A 16,220-nucleotide genomic window follows, 5' to 3' on the forward strand; every position below is an offset into this window, starting at 1 on the left:
AAATACTGGCACGCAACATATAAAGAGAGAAACTGACAGGACCATGGACACTCAATTCACTTTCCAGGTTGCTCTGAAACCACTGAACAGAAGTCAAAACCATCTTGAAGTGAAAATAACAGCTGAAACTAAAAGGGAAAAGTTAGATAATCTCCTAGTGCAAAGTGAAATGACATTTTGTGTGTGTGTGTGTGTGTGTGTGTGTGTGTCACAATGTGTGTTCCAGAAGAGAGTGAGAAGTCTCTGTGGGGGCATGTTCTGACTCTTCATATTATGCTTATCTTTTGTCCTGTGTCCTGTTCGCTGTTTTCCCCAAACCCCACAAGGTGCTGATGACAAGTGTGGTTAAGTGTTCTCTGGTTGAGACTGTTAGCCTCACTTAGAGCCGATACACTCAACTTCTCTCTAAGTGCCGGGCTTCTTTACTGACAAGCCCGAAGCAAGATGTGTTGGAGCATGCGGATATGCTAGAGTTGTCCAGCCCAGCATCGTCCAATCACTCTTCTCTCGGGGCGTTGTCGTCCAGTGAAAAGATAGCAGTCAGGCAGGTTGAGTTCTGATTGGCTGTCATGGTAGCCACAGTGTGGAGAAGAACTAGGACCAGCAAGCAAAGTTTCAGCCGGCCCGGACCGAGCCGTGGAGCCCCCGTGGAGGTCACGGATGTGTGCTGGCAGGAAGGGTGAGTTCTTTTTAAAGTGCCGCGGGAGCGGTTGTTGGATTTCTTGTCCCACCGCACATCACAGCACTCTGGCTCCTGTTTGATGTCTGGTTTGAACCCTGGGGTGTATGCAAAAACACACATCAGTGTTAAAATTTTGTTTCAAAATATAAAATAAATTGGACATACATATTTTTGTTAGCTGGGGTTGCCCTAAAATTATTACTTTAAACACTAAGGTATTTGTATAAACTGAATATTCATAAAATCTTATGATTAACAATTCTATCTTGCATTAAAAAGTCTTTGGATTAAAAGGTCTGTCCATTAAAATGCATGTTAAAGGCATTTTGTTGTTTCATCTTGTTTTAAAAGGTTTGTGAAAGGTTTTAAAGGTGCTAACTACTTCATCATACGCTAAAAAATTAAAGTAGGTTTTTAAAGCAGTTTGAAGACTTGTAACGTGTTTGTGCGTGCTTTGAAAAGAATTTGGCTGTTTCATCATGAATTAAAGAAAAGTATAAGGCTGCAGTGTTAAATACAAAGATGCTTCTGTGTGTTAATATTGTTGGCTCCTATATGATGAATAGCTTTTCCTCATTTAAAACAATCTGCTAAATTATGTAAATAATGTTGATTATTAATATTATTATTATAACTAAACTATTCATTGATTACAGAATTATATTATCATTGAATTATATTATTATTGATGAGTATAAGAGATTAGTGTGATGTACGTGAAGATTGTTATGCGGCATACAGAAATGAGATATATGCAATATTGCGTGAGAATTTAGTGATATTGTGTGTATGTTGCTTATAAGGCCATATATAATTTTTACATACATGCATTCTCTAGTTGAAGATATAGCATACTGTATGTTAATAATATATTTAATTAATGTTTATATGTAGCAACCATATATGTCAACAATATCAATGTGTATTGATGGGTTTTAGGATGGTTATATATCTACATGACATATATGTCCATAAATGTAGTACACATACCGTACATCGACATATATATTTGATTTGGCAAGATATATATGTTACTATATAAATTTGTCCCATTTTTTTAATGCCTTGCATATCTGTTTTTATGTTTTATATAGAACAATTTCATACATGGAAATTGAATGTATATAATGTAGCTCATTTCAAAGGGAAGAAAGCAGTGGATGTGTTGCTCAGTTTCTCATGTTACATTAAATGACTACTAAATTATTGTTTAAAGAGTTTTGTTTTGTTTTGAGCAGAGGTCTGACAGTTTCAGTAATTGTCCAACAGATGACACTAAAAATCTGTATGATAATCCAAATAGTTTCATTTCAGTATTTCCAATGTATTTACATGAGAAATGAACGAGCTCTGCTCTATGAAACAATAACATGATTTTTAAATGATTATCATTATTTAAATCAAACTTGGTTTCCTGCTGATCTTGCTGCTTTGGATCTTTTTGATGTGCTTAATGTGTTACTTTTTTGCTGTATTGATGCTATTAATTAAGACTTGTCTCCTACTACTGAACATAAGATTTGATAAAAAGCTACCTATGAGTAGACTGTACTTTGTTTTTACTTTAAAGACTTTATTGTAATGATTAAATGCAGATACAAGATTTTGATAATTTTAATGGTTACATTTTGACTGTTCATTGCTTTATTACTAGCATTAGAATTCTGCTTGACACAAAACATGATATTATCAGCACTTCAGTGATGATTAACATATATTTATGGTGCATAATGCACAATAGATCTCACAAAGTACAATTCGGTTCTGACTATACGGAGTTCGCAAATATTTGTATACCAACCTGCACATATAAAACTGGGAGTTCCACCATGTATAAGGTCATCATTGTCAGGCAATATGAATGGACACCTCTGCTGGACCTCAAGACAGTACTGTTCACAGGGAATCTTATGACTGCAGCCTGACTGAGGACTCTGGAAATACTGAGCGCAGAGCCAGGGCTTGTAGACAGTCTGCAGAGAGAGCAAGAAAGAAAGAAACACATAAACAGAATGAATGAACGCAAACCATTAAACTTTCAAACACCTGTTGGTCGGATTTCACACATTTTTAAGTTGGAAATGCTTTTCACCATACTCTTATGAATCTCTCATGAAGTCATTAGGGAAAATTAGGGCAAACGTTAAGATTTTCAGTGAATAACAACCTAAATTTTGGTCTTCTCCTCATACAAAGCTATCATGTTCCTTCAAAAGACTTAAAATAGATGTAAAATAGAGTTTTACGATACTGCCATGGTTCTTTTTGAAGCTTGAAAACCTCAGTCCCCACTGAAAGGGCATTGAAAAGAGCACTAAACTCTTGAGTTACTGACTTCACCGTCACTACAATGCCATAGCAAGCATCACTTTTTTTCATATACCATTCAGTGACAAGTTGTAGCAAAGGATTTAAACCAATATCACCATCAATCAATTGTGCAGTACTCAAAGTGACCAGCAGATGAGAGAGTTGCACAGCTCTCCACTTCGGACCAGTTTGCTAGATTCGTTTATTTGTCTCACAACAGCTCAGTTGCCTGCGCCGCCTCAGTGACATACACAGAGGCCCAACCAGGTCACGCAGACCTCATAAAAACACTGCTGCTTTATGATGTACCTTTGATCGTCTAACCAAATACGCCTACTGCAACATCACTGTGACAAAATGATAGTTTCACGCTATATAATGAAGTGAGTTAGTAGCAGAGAAGCGCAGTGGGCAGTGCAAGGGGTGGGCAGAGGACTCCACGGTGCTATAAGAATAGACTTTGCTCATTTATTTTGCCCTACATAGCACACAGCACAGCCTGCTGTTGAGGAAAGGGAAGATGCCAGAGCATCCACGTGTGTGTGTGTGTGTGTGTGTGTGTGTTTGTGTGTGTGTGTGTGTGTGTGTGTGTGTGTGTGTGTGTGACTGTGTGTGTGTGTGTGTGACTGTGTGTGTGTGTGTGTGTGTGTGTGTGTGTGTGTGTGTGTGTGTGTGTGTGTGTGTGTGTGTGTGTGTGTTGAAAAAGAGAACAGGAGGCATAGAAAACCAGGTCGTCATTAGAACTGTCTGGCTGTCAGAGAATCCAGTACTGCAGTCTGATTTGTGAAGGCTGGTTTCTAAGAGGATTCTATCTTCTTCTCTCTCTCTTCTTAAAACGTCTTTAAAAACAAGACATCTTTAACAGAATAACAGGAAATGACACGCAATTGGGGGCTGCTGACCCCCATCTCACCCATCGCATACCAGATGGAAGCGAAACATTTTTTTTTTGGTTTACTGTAAATCTAGAGCTGTCACATCATAAATTTGCACTTATTGTACGTGTTTAGGAAGAAAGCTTCCTGTGACATGGGTGTAACTCAACGTATGAACCAAAGATAAAAAATACATTAAAAAGGTCAAATAAATTCAGGAAAAATAGACTTTCACATCTTCTGAAGCCATATGATAGCTTTTTGTAAGGACCATACAAACTTTAAGTCATTATTCACTGAAGGTCATGCAGTCCAGTGAGCTACAGAACAACCAGATCATTGATGCAATGCTATGGTTGCAAGTTACGTCATTACCAGCATAGTTCAACGATTCAGTGCTTCCTGAAACCATAGTTCAAACGAACGTTCGCAATCAGCGTCACAAACTTACGTGGTTTGAACTACAGCTCTCGACCTGTGGTTAGAAGCATAGTTTCTTGTTAGTAAGATATATGGGTTTAAAGGGGTCATCGGATGCAAAATTCCCTTTTCAAGTTGTTTGAACATAAATGTGTGTTGGAAGTGTGTGTACACAACCATCCTATAATGATAAAAATCCACCCAGTGTTTTTTTTTTTTAAATCCTTGTTTTAAAATCCCCTTTCTAAAATCAGGCTGTTCTGAGATTCCTGTCAGAATGACGTAGTTCTGTACAGACCACTCCCATGATAGTTGATTGACAAGGTCGTCTTATCTTAGACCCGCCCTGAGTGAGCTGAGAGCTGTCCGCCATTGTGTCGACTCCGGTGCAGGGGAAGACAAGAATGTCTCCGATTAAGCGATTGAAGTGTTTAGTTGTTGGATATAAGAATGAATATAAGAATGAATAATGTAATAATGAATGTAAGAATGAAACCTGAGATTTCTTTCTCTCCATTGAAAGTCCATTCCACCAAAATCTTCAAGTTTCAAAACATTCATAAGAGCATCCAAACAAATCAAGCTGCTTAATAAGTCTTCTGAAAAGATACTGAATATTTTGCCCTGAATAATGACACTGTTGGCTTCTGCTTACAGCCGAACTGAACTCTTTTCATAATTTATGAACATTGGAACATTGACCGAGTTATTATTTATCAGTTATAATAATTGAATTGAAAAAATGTAACTAAAATGACACTATCATCTTCTAAAGACATGAATTATAGTTGAATTGAGTTTCATGACTGATAAACTTTGACAATGACTGAGCTAAAGTGAATCAACATTGAAATGTATTGATTTGAATGACACTACTGTCTTCTGTAGAGATGATTATAGCTGAACTAAACTCATTTCATATTAGATTAAATTGACAAAGTTATTGAACTGATCTGAGTCAACGCCGATCTGAATTGAGCTGAATAATGACACTACTGCTTTACATATGAAACTGAATCGATGAATTCTGCAACATTGACACTGTTATTAAGAAGTTGTTGTATAAAGTGATATATAAATGTGATTTTACTTGACTTGATGTAATCGCTTTATATGATGAACAGATTTAATTAAGACTTTTATTCACATATTAACACTGATCAACACACATACAGTTCATCAAATGTGTAAAAAGAAGTTAAAACCTAATGGAAGCTGAATTAAAATTTTTGCATATAGAATCAGAAAATAACTATTTGCTATGTAAAGATACAGTGTAGTAATGGAATCCTTAGCATCTGAGATTTTATGTTCTGTTTTTTTTTTTTTTTTTTTTTGTCAGTCAGGCCTGCTGGGGCGTCTTTGGTATTTTCCGTGAGACTGCAAGAGTGACAAGTCACATCTACCGCTCTGTAAAAACAAGATGGTGGAGTTTTCTGCTGAAGGCCAACTTCTACATGCCATGTTTCTTTATTAGACTAATTTTAATTTATATATTTAATTTATAATACTCGCCTCATCTCTTGTCATTAGTTACAAAAGACAAATATATCTAGTTTCATCAGAATCTTGTTTTCTTGATGTTTTGAACAAGGGAATGCGTGGACGTATGGAGGGTGGAGGAACTGCAGTCACTCACAGCCTTGTTTTTATTGCTGACAGAAATTAAATATGCCACTTTCCCCTGACTAGGGTCTACTGCATGGTCAAGAGCAACAATTAAATTATTTAAATTAAAAACCATCAACACAACATTTTTACAACCGTGAAAGTTCTAAGGCTATGAAAACAAAAATGTGAATCCTCCCACATCACATTCAATGGTAACAGGAGGTCAAAAATCGTGCAATACCTTCAGGCACTTAGATGGTAAAATATGAGTATCCACCGCAATGCCTCAAGGGATTTCTTATGACCATATGGCCATGAGCCAAGGTTAAGGGTTATGCAGTCGTTATCAGTGAAGTCATGGTCATGCAAATGAACAGCATCAGTGAAGGATTAGAAGAGAAAAATTAACGCCATGAAAAAGGAAGTTGTTGGTTTTTTTCATCAAGGAATTGTGGCTCTGTGAAGCTTAACAAGCATGACTGAATTGCACATTTGACCCCTATAAAAGAAACAGAAAAAGGTACTATTATGTATGAATAAGCAGCACACTACCTGTAAAATACTTGGTGTACTGTATATGACATTGACCTTGTAGACATTGCAAGTATTGACTAACAGAAAGAAATTAATTCTAATATGCAAACAAAATTTGATGTGCAGTGCATTTAGAACTGAGCATTAGCTGTCAAAACTGTATTTTCAATATTTTAATTAAATTATCCAGTTTTCAAGTAATCTCCAAAAATTCTAGTACAGTGGAAAAAAAATCCTCATCAATTTCCTTCAAAAAATGAAGAGGTAAAAAAAGAGCATATGTTGTTTACAAAGCGTGAACACTAAAAATGCAATCAGATGTCAGTCGATAGGAAGACAGTATCCAAAATAAGCTCTTGTTCTTTGTTACTGCAAACACAAACAGAGAACTTTCTTTAAATGTGTTATTTTTATGCTTTTTACAAATAAGGATCTCCCCAAAAGGAGGTTTTGGGAGAATAAGTTTTGGGAGTACAAATTTGTCCTCAAAATATAGGCACGCGCACACACACACACACACACACACATACACACATACACATATGCACAAACACTCTTTACTCTCGGAAATAACACTTTACAAAAATGTTTAATTTATCTAAATCCCTTCATTTAGTAACGTGATGTGTGTGTGTGTTGTGCAAGCGTACATGTGGGTCTGTCTCTGCACACTCACATGTCCAATCAAACTTCATTAACCATGAGTTTCTCATTAATGATTCAAATCTAATTAAAGTGCTTCCGAGGATCATTATAATGCATCAATGTTAACTAATTACATGAAAAAAAGACTTGCCACATTATTACAGAACACGATTAGATTAAGAAACCTGGAGTTTGTGCAATACTGGGTGTGATTCTGAGCCAATGAGTGTGTAAGTTAACATCCAGAGATAGTCATGTGTGTCAAATCAGCAGCAGTTGGACTTAAAGGTCACGTTAAAGTAGTTTTTCCTATTCCGATTATGTAAATGTAACATGTAAAATTCAGAGTAGGGCAACAAAAATAACAAAGTCAGTTAATTATTACTTTGGCTAATCAGATTTTCCACATCCTGTCCAGTGCTGTCCTTTAATTTGAGTGATGGCAGCTACTGTGCTTGATATGGTGCAAGAGATACAGGGAACTTTGTAAAAAGTACCATCTGCCCTGTCATTGAAATTGAATATTCATATTGTTTTGATATTGATATTGTAAAGATACTCTACTTGTCTAAAACTCTTACTGATGATGTGATTTTGTTGCTGTCATACTGTCAGCCAGTCACTGCTTTGCTGACCATGGTTGTAAGTATCGATACATCTGCCTTTTCCAATGAGAATTCACAGTAATCTCAGACAACATCATTTTGATGCTTTAATCAAATTCGCAAATGCATTTGAAGAGCCAAATTTGCCAGAGTTGAATTATGATTAGAAGATCTAAGGTTTGTCACATCATATCAGATGTATTATTGTGGACAAAGAATGGGGCCCTGGAGGACCCCCAGCTCTGCATATTTTGTATGACTTCCTTATTTAATACACCTGATTCAAATCATAGCAGAGAGTGGTACTGAACTGAGTCTGTCAGATAAGACAGACAAAATGTGCTGTGCTGTGGGTCCCCAGGTGATATGCAATACACAGTGAGCAAAAATATAAAGTGTACATGCTTTGTCACGGTTTATATTTTTGTTTGTTTGTTTTAACTTAGAAAGCATTGACTTTGTATTAAGATTGCGTCATATAATATTTCTATTCATTTTTGCAATAATATATAAACTTAACTATACAACAATGGAATTACATAAAAAATACATGATTGTTAGGGCGCGATATCCTCGTAGGCAGCGTGCCAACATGCTGCGCTCTTGGCGTCCCGAGTTCGAGTCCCGGCTCGCAAACCTTTCCCGATCCTGTTCCCCCTCTCTCTCCCACTACAATAAATCAAACCAAAAATACCAAAAATAAATAAATCTTTTAAAAAACTCATGATTGTAAATTAAATATCATTTACAGAGAATGTTGACTTACTACGGAGCACTTTAAGGGACATGGCGGTGGGAAAAATTCGGGGTGAGTGGAAAAACATTTGGGGTGGGAGAAAAAAATATTTTTTAAATGTTTTGCGTTCTCGCACAAAACTTTTGCGTTCCCTTGCAAAATGTTTGCATTCTCTCACAAAGATATTTACGTTCAACCAACCAGTTGAGTTCGGACAACCGCTTCCTGTTTACTTCACAGCTTGCAGTGGTTACAGCTCGTATGTTCACAATGGAGCGATTCATAATAAAGTTTTTATTTTGAACTTGGACTCAAGTATAAATAAATACAGTCAGTGGTTAGTTCAAGGCACGGTTTTGGGACACTCTAAAATGCTTAATATGGCTTAATGTATTAAAACAGTGACATAAATGGTAATAAAATTATTAGGCTAATATTAATAACCTTATTAATAATATTAAAATAAAGTAGAATAGTCCAGAGTATGAATGCAACGGATTTGGTATTTTTAAATCACCGTTTTCATTCATTAGCCTACCTTCAGCTTTTTATGGAGGAGAAAAAGCTTACGTGCAGGGTGTTGCGTTCATATTCTGGGCTATTCTGCTTAGTAATATTATTAATAAGGTTATTAATATTAGCCCAACAATTTTATCAGCTTTTATTATTATCGAATTTGGTCCTCCAATGTCACTGTTTTAAAACATTAAGCCACTTTAAGTATTTTAGAATGTCCCAAAACCGTGCCTTCAACTAAGCACTGATGTATTTCTTTATTTGAGTCCAAGTTCAAAATAATACTTTATGAACCACTCCATTGTGAATATACGGAGCTGTGTGAACCACTGCAAGCTGTAAAGTAAACAGGAAGAGTTTGTCCAAACTCAACTGGTTTTGCAAGAGTACGCAAAAGTTTTGCGAAAGGAACTCAAATATCTTTGCGACGGAACGCAAAGTTTCTCGAGAGAACGCACCCCGAATTTTTTCCACCCACCACAAATTTTTCCCACCACCATGTCTCTTAAAGGGCTCCGTAGACTTACAGCCCCCAGTAAGCAATATAAAGGTTACAATGAGGAACAATATAAAGGTTACAAAGGTTTCTTTCAAATTTTTACATCATGGCCCTATGTAGGTCCTCATACCCAGGTCAAAAGCCCCTGCTTGCTCTATAAAATATTTGAAATTGATGACAGCATTATTTAATCACTTGCTTGCCGTTAAAGGCTCTGTTGTCAGTGCTATGCTGTTTTACGCAATACACATCCCTGCAAGACAACATTAAAACCAAAGTAGTTGTACTGCTGAAAAACCTCTTGAACAACACCAGCACTGTCAAATCACCTGACATAGCAAACTGACCACATGAAACTACAGACAGGTGACAAAATAAGAGAAACACATATATCTTAGGGCGGGTACCTTTATGCCACAAGAACAGCTTCACTGTGCCTTGGCATTGATCTACAGGACTCTGGAATTCTGGTGGAGTTGGAACACCAATCTTCTAAAAGATAGACCTATATATTCCCTTATTTGGTGTTTTATGTTTTATGTCACCATGCACAACACAAAGACCTGACTAATCACTAATTCATTGGCAAAGTCTGTATTAATTATTATCAATATGCTATCAAAATATTGCTGTGTGTTTTGGCAATCCTGATTATTCCAACATGGCAACATAGGCTCACCCTGATGTAAATTTGCCATTATCTGTTTACTGGCTAAGAACTGCACTTAATAGTACTGAATGTCCACTTGTAGTATACTTAAATATATTTATATATATATATATATATATATATATATATATATATATATATATATATATATATATATATATATATATATATACTGTACTTGTGTAAGTTGCAGATAATGTAATATTAATAAAATATAAGGCTACTTAAGTGTACTTAAGGTTTGAAAAATGTCAAATTAAAAGGTACATCTAAGGTACATTTTAAATCTTTGTTTTACAATCTTTTTCATGCTTTTAAGTACACTTATTTGTGTTGTGTGGACTAAGACACTAAAGCACATGTAAAGTACTTGATTATTATTTTAAATGTAGTGTGTTATTCAATGTTATATTTAAAGTTAATGTTTTAAATATACTAAACTGCAAGTTTGTCATTACAAATTTGTAATTATAAATATATTTAAACACATGACGTAAAATAAATTACATTAAAATATATTTTAGTTTACCATAAATGATTGTCAGTAATTTTGGAAGAACACTTTAACCATATTTCAAAGACAACAGAAATAATTATAAAATAACCTATAAAGATGTACTAATTACAAGCATAAAAAAAGCACTCTTAAGTTTAACTTATTGCATTAAAATACTAATTGAAACTTAAAACATTTTCTTTTAATTGTAATTAAAAAGCAATTCATGGTTACACTTTATTTTGACAGTCCACTTTAGACATTCTACTAACTATAAGTAACTTTGTAACTTCATGTCAATTAACTCTCAGAGTAGACTGTTTTTTTAGGTTTAAGGGTAGTAGAATAAGTTGACATATAATTGCAAAGTTTCTATACTCAGTATGTTGTATGTTGTGGACCCATCAAAATAAAGTGTTAGAATTTATTAAGCAGACAGTCTACTAATACTCTAATGACTGCTAGTTGACATGTAGTTGCAAAGTTACTTACTGTTAGTAGAATGTCCAAAATGGACTATCGAAATAAAGTATTACCCAATGAATTGTCCAAAAACCTTACATTCAAATTGCAGTTAGGTAGACTTTTTAAAAATATATTTCTGTAATAAATAGTCTTAAGAAAGGGAAGAGCAGACAAGTGTATAGTGTGTATAATGTAACCTGTTTGAACACAGTCATTATATTATATTGTAATTCTGTTTGGTGCAGAAATTAAATGCTTCACCTTTAACATAATTATCGAACAGCATGCATGAATGCATAATATAATTCAGAGCTACATTATAAACTGTAAAATGAAATTAGATGCCCCTCGCCATGAGCTAATGTTTACAGCTGTATGAGCCATTAAGACTTAGTTGTTTTTACTGTCAAAGGAACATAATAGCACTGTTGTTCACCTTGTTTGTGCCTTTTATATAGCTAATTGTATTTATAGTTTTTGGTCGCTGGCATGACATGACTAACAACCCCTGACATGGCCCTGCTGGTTTAGATCCACTAATCAGGATGATGTTTTTTTTCTGCCCCCTTGAAGCCAGATGAAACAACATGTTGATGACATTTGTTGTGTGTCCTTGGCTCTCCAGATGTGAGCAGTGCTAGCAGCAGACATCTGCACTGCTGACTCACGCTGCAGCCCCGGGTGCTGTCAAAAAATTGGCTGGCAATAACACACACCTTCCTCTCTCTGAATATTTAGAGCTCCGAGTCTAAGCTTCTTTCTGTTTTCTCAAAATAGTGACTTTGAGTTCATTTGTGTCCTACACTTGCATACTGTAGGCTCAAGGGTTGCCAAAATGTCACCAGCATCACTTTTCTCTGAAGGCCCGATAAACACTGCCACCCTCCCACAGTTTCGACAGAGACTGTTTGCAAATCAAACAAACAAGCAAGTTGTGAAATTTCCCTCCTCTCAACCTGTCAGTCTTGGAATTGCGCATTTATTTTCAACCCAAAAATGTGAAGATAAAGGTTAAAGACTAGATTCAAAGAACTGTTAAATGGTAGCGAGCTTCAAAGAGCGTCTGCGTTGTTTAAGAGAGAATTCCTTCAATTAGCCCTTAATAAATACCAAAGATCAAAGCCCTATATTTTCCCCTTGTTTCAACTTTGAAGCGTTAGCAATGAAGAATGTATCTTTCTCTAAACGTTTTCAGAATATTGAACAGTTTGCTAATGCCTCAGTTATGTGAATTGTAATTACATTTTGACACTTTACATAAAGCTGACAAATATTGTTCAAGGGCACAACAGCAGTGTAGGTAGAACTTTAAAATGGATTTGTGAATTTCAAAAGCATCCACTTCCATGATCGCAGCTGCTTCTCTGAGCTTTGATCATGGAGCTTCTTTCAATTTAGGCTGTTCAGACTAGTGCTGCATCAAGTCAACACACCTCAAATAAGCAAAGTATAGTGTTTCAGTATTTATCAGAGATGTATTTTGTCTCAAGCACTGTAAATGTGTTCCCACAGATCCCAGCTGAGTTGCTTCTCGAGGAAAACAAAATGTTCGAGAGGTGGCATTCACATGGTGTTTTCCTCATGAATTTCAATTAGGCAGTAGTGTACAGGACAGCAGGCATTACCCAAATACTGCCTTAATGCTCTGTCTTATGTCTCTCAGTCTACCACATGGATGACCCTGCTGGCTGTAATTGGTTTGGATAACAATGCTGCTTGAAATTTTTCCATTTCACTGTTTGACTTACACCCACAAAACCCTCAAGGATGAAAATGAACAAAAGCCCAAAGCTGAGCGACTAACAGTTAAAGTCAAGCTGAAATCATCACAGGACCTTCTGGAGACTTTCACACTTTTGAAATGTAATTGGTAAGACATCTACTAATCCAACAATATATTACTGATTGATTTACATGTTGCTTGCAAAAAGTAGTTTTTTTGGAACCAGATGGTGCAGAATCTAACTTGACAGAGATAACCAGCCAAATCTTGACACAATAGCTATAATACAATATGGCTATGGCAGCTGATGATGCAATTTTTTTAGGTTTAATATACCACAGATTTTTGGTTTATTCAAATAATACAGATACTATGACATATGACCAATATTGCCCAATATATCAAGAGTGATATTGTCATTTTATGTTACCAAAAAACGATATATATAATTTTCACATATGTTACATTCTCTGGGCAGATATACATTTATAATCTATATAAAATCCTCATAGTAAAACTAATATATAAACATATATTAATAAAATTGTTGTGATTTTTTCATATATGGTATTGTATGTCACAACCGTATAATATCATACAACATATATACAAAAATCTGTATGTTTATACATTTTTTTAAATGTATGTCTATCTTTTATACTTATATAATATCCACATGTATTGCATGTTTATGATTTATGTGTCAGCAGATAGACACAGGAGGTGTCTCTCTGACAGTATGTATGTACAGTACATGAAATATATCCAAAAGTATCACATACATAAACATATTTGTATGGTCTAGATATTTATGTTAATATATGAAATTGTTCTAGTTTCTAAAAGGGTTCGTATATGTTTTTACCTCTTGACCATATATTTCATATATGGAAATTTAATATATGTATCACATTTGCGTATGGCCACGAGACATATGTTCTTTGTCATAAAAGTAACACATTATATGACACATAATGCCATGATTCACAGTCAGACTGAAGTGGCTGTAAGAAGATAATCACATGAAAAGACATAGTAGAAGATTGATGCTTGCCAAATGAATCTGTAAAATGAGATAACATGCTGTCTTATAGTGGAGCTTAATGTCCCAATTTGTAGCTCCAGTCATTTTTCTGTAAACAACCGCTCCATTTCGATATTTAATTGGTGCCAATTATTTGCCTGCTTATTTATTAATCTGGAAGCTGCTTATGTGTTTCGGCTGTGGGCCGAGATTCACAACTGGAGTGGAGAAATATGAGCCATCTGCCAAAGAGCATCTCTTTTTCCAGCACACACATACATACACACAAAGACATTCATAAACCCAAAAATAAATGATGGATTACATTATGCATTGGCCACTTTGATTCATCAAATGTGTGTTGGAAAAAAGCAATAAGCGTTTATGAGAGAAGGAACAGGACATATATAGACAAACCAAAAGATTATTAACTTCCTTTTGAAGTTTTCTTTTAAAAGTACATTGCCATCTCTTGAGTGTAAGGTCTTTAATGTATTCTATTTTATGTAATGCTTTTACCACACTACATTCAGTTAATAAATTCAGTACTTGAGTAATCCTGAAATATTCATTTTATTAGAGGAGCTCAAGGTGTATTACAAGGAAATGTTTCAGAACCAGTGAACAGTTTTTAAAAAGCCATTTCTGAGGGCATCATATACAACCTAATTATACGCCCACAATAAAGGGTAAACAAATATTTACAAACCCGATTCCAAAAAAGTTGGGACACTGTACAAATTACGAATAAAAAAGGAATGCAATAATTTGCAATAAATGCAAAAACTTATATTTTATTCACAATAGAATATAGATAACATATCAAATGTTGAAAGTGAGACATTTTGAAATGTCATGGCAAATATTGGCTCATTTTGGATTTCATGAGAGCTACACATTCCAAAAAAGGCTCAGGAATACTTCCAGAAAACATTGTCGGTGAACACAATTCACCGTGCCATTCGCCGTTGCCGGCTAAAACTCTATAGGTGAAAAAAGAAGCCATATCTAAACATGATCCAGAAGCGCAGGCGTTTTCTCTGGGCCAAGGCTTATTTAAAATGAACTGTGGCAAAGTGGAAAACTGTTCTGTGGTCAGACGAATCGAAATTTCTTTTTGGAAAATTGGGACGCCATGTCATCTGGACTAAAGAGGACAAGGACAACACAAGTTGTTATCAGCGCTCAGTTCAGAAGCCTGCATCTCTGATGGTATGGGGTTGCATGAGTGCGTGTGGCATGGGCAGCTTACACATCTGGAAAGGCACCATCAATGCTGAAAGGTATATCCAAGTTCTAGAACAACATATGCTCCCATCCAGACGTTGTCTCTTTCAGGGAAGACCTTGCATTTTCCAACATGACAATGCCAGACCACATACTGCATCAATTACAGCATCATGGCTGCGTAGAAGGAGGATCCGGGTACTGAAATGGCCAGCCTGCAGTCCAGATCTTTCACCCATAGAAAACATTTGGCGCATCATAAAGAGGAAGATGCGACAAAGAAGACCTAAGACAGTTGAGCAACTAGAAGCCTGTATTAGACAAGAATGGGACAACATTCCTATTCCTAAACTTGAGCAACTTGTCTCCTCAGTCCCCAGATGTTTGCAGACTGTTATAAAAAGAAGAGGGGATGCAACACAGTGGTAAACATGGCCTTGTCCCAACTTTTTTGAGATGTGTTGATGCCATGAAATTTAAAATAAACTTATTTTTCCCTTAAAATGATAAATTTTCTCAGTTTAAACATTTGATATGTCATATATGTTGTATTCTGAATAAAATAGTGAAATTTTAAACTTCCATTGCATTCTGTTTTTATTCACAATTTGTACAGTGTCCCAACTTTTTTGGAATCGGGTTTGTATGTGGCTTTGTAACTGTCACTTAGGGTTTATTTGTAAATATGGTGCAGGGTCAGATTCTTATGCACTGTCTTCATCATAATTGGTTCTTTTCTGCTGGTTTGCCACATCAGTTTAATGAATGAACCTTTTTTTTTTTTACTGGGATGAATTTGGTCAGTTATTCATTAAAACACAAAGAGAACAAAAACTACCTTTAAACCTTTATAAGACACCCACATTTGACTAGCTTACAAATGTATTAAAAAAAAAAAAAAAAAACTAAACTGCAACATTCGAAACCATCCCCTGACCGATCGGCCACAGATGACTCCTGTTCTGACAGAACTGCATCTTCATTTCACAGCCTGGCGTGACGGCTGTGTGCGTGTGGATTGCCTCATCACTATGGTTTCAGCCAATTGAGGACGCAGTGATGCACACACCTCACACTAATGACATCAGCAGCTCATTAAAGAAGAATTAGCCACATTCCACGAGCGGACAGGCACACATCCATGGAAAAACAAAGTATTCTATTGAGCACAACATAAACTCA

General features: G+C 35.7%; 1 pseudogene across 1 annotated transcript in view; it reads right to left on the reverse strand.

Moving 5' to 3' along the window:
• Window positions 1-496: 496 nt before the first annotated feature.
• Window positions 497-16,220, reverse strand: part of LOC306874250 (NALCN channel auxiliary factor 1-like) — a 78,473-nt pseudogene continuing 62,749 nt past the window's right edge. The window contains exons 2-3 of the transcript in view: window positions 2,480-2,655; window positions 497-777 (exon numbers count right to left, since the gene is read on the reverse strand). The product of the transcript in view is annotated as an NALCN channel auxiliary factor 1-like (transcript). The remainder of the gene's footprint in view (window positions 778-2,479; window positions 2,656-16,220) is intronic.

Source organism: Barbus barbus (genome assembly GCF_936440315.1).
Source record: "Barbus barbus genome assembly, chromosome: 8".
Lineage (NCBI taxonomy): Eukaryota > Metazoa > Chordata > Actinopteri > Cypriniformes > Cyprinidae > Barbus > Barbus barbus.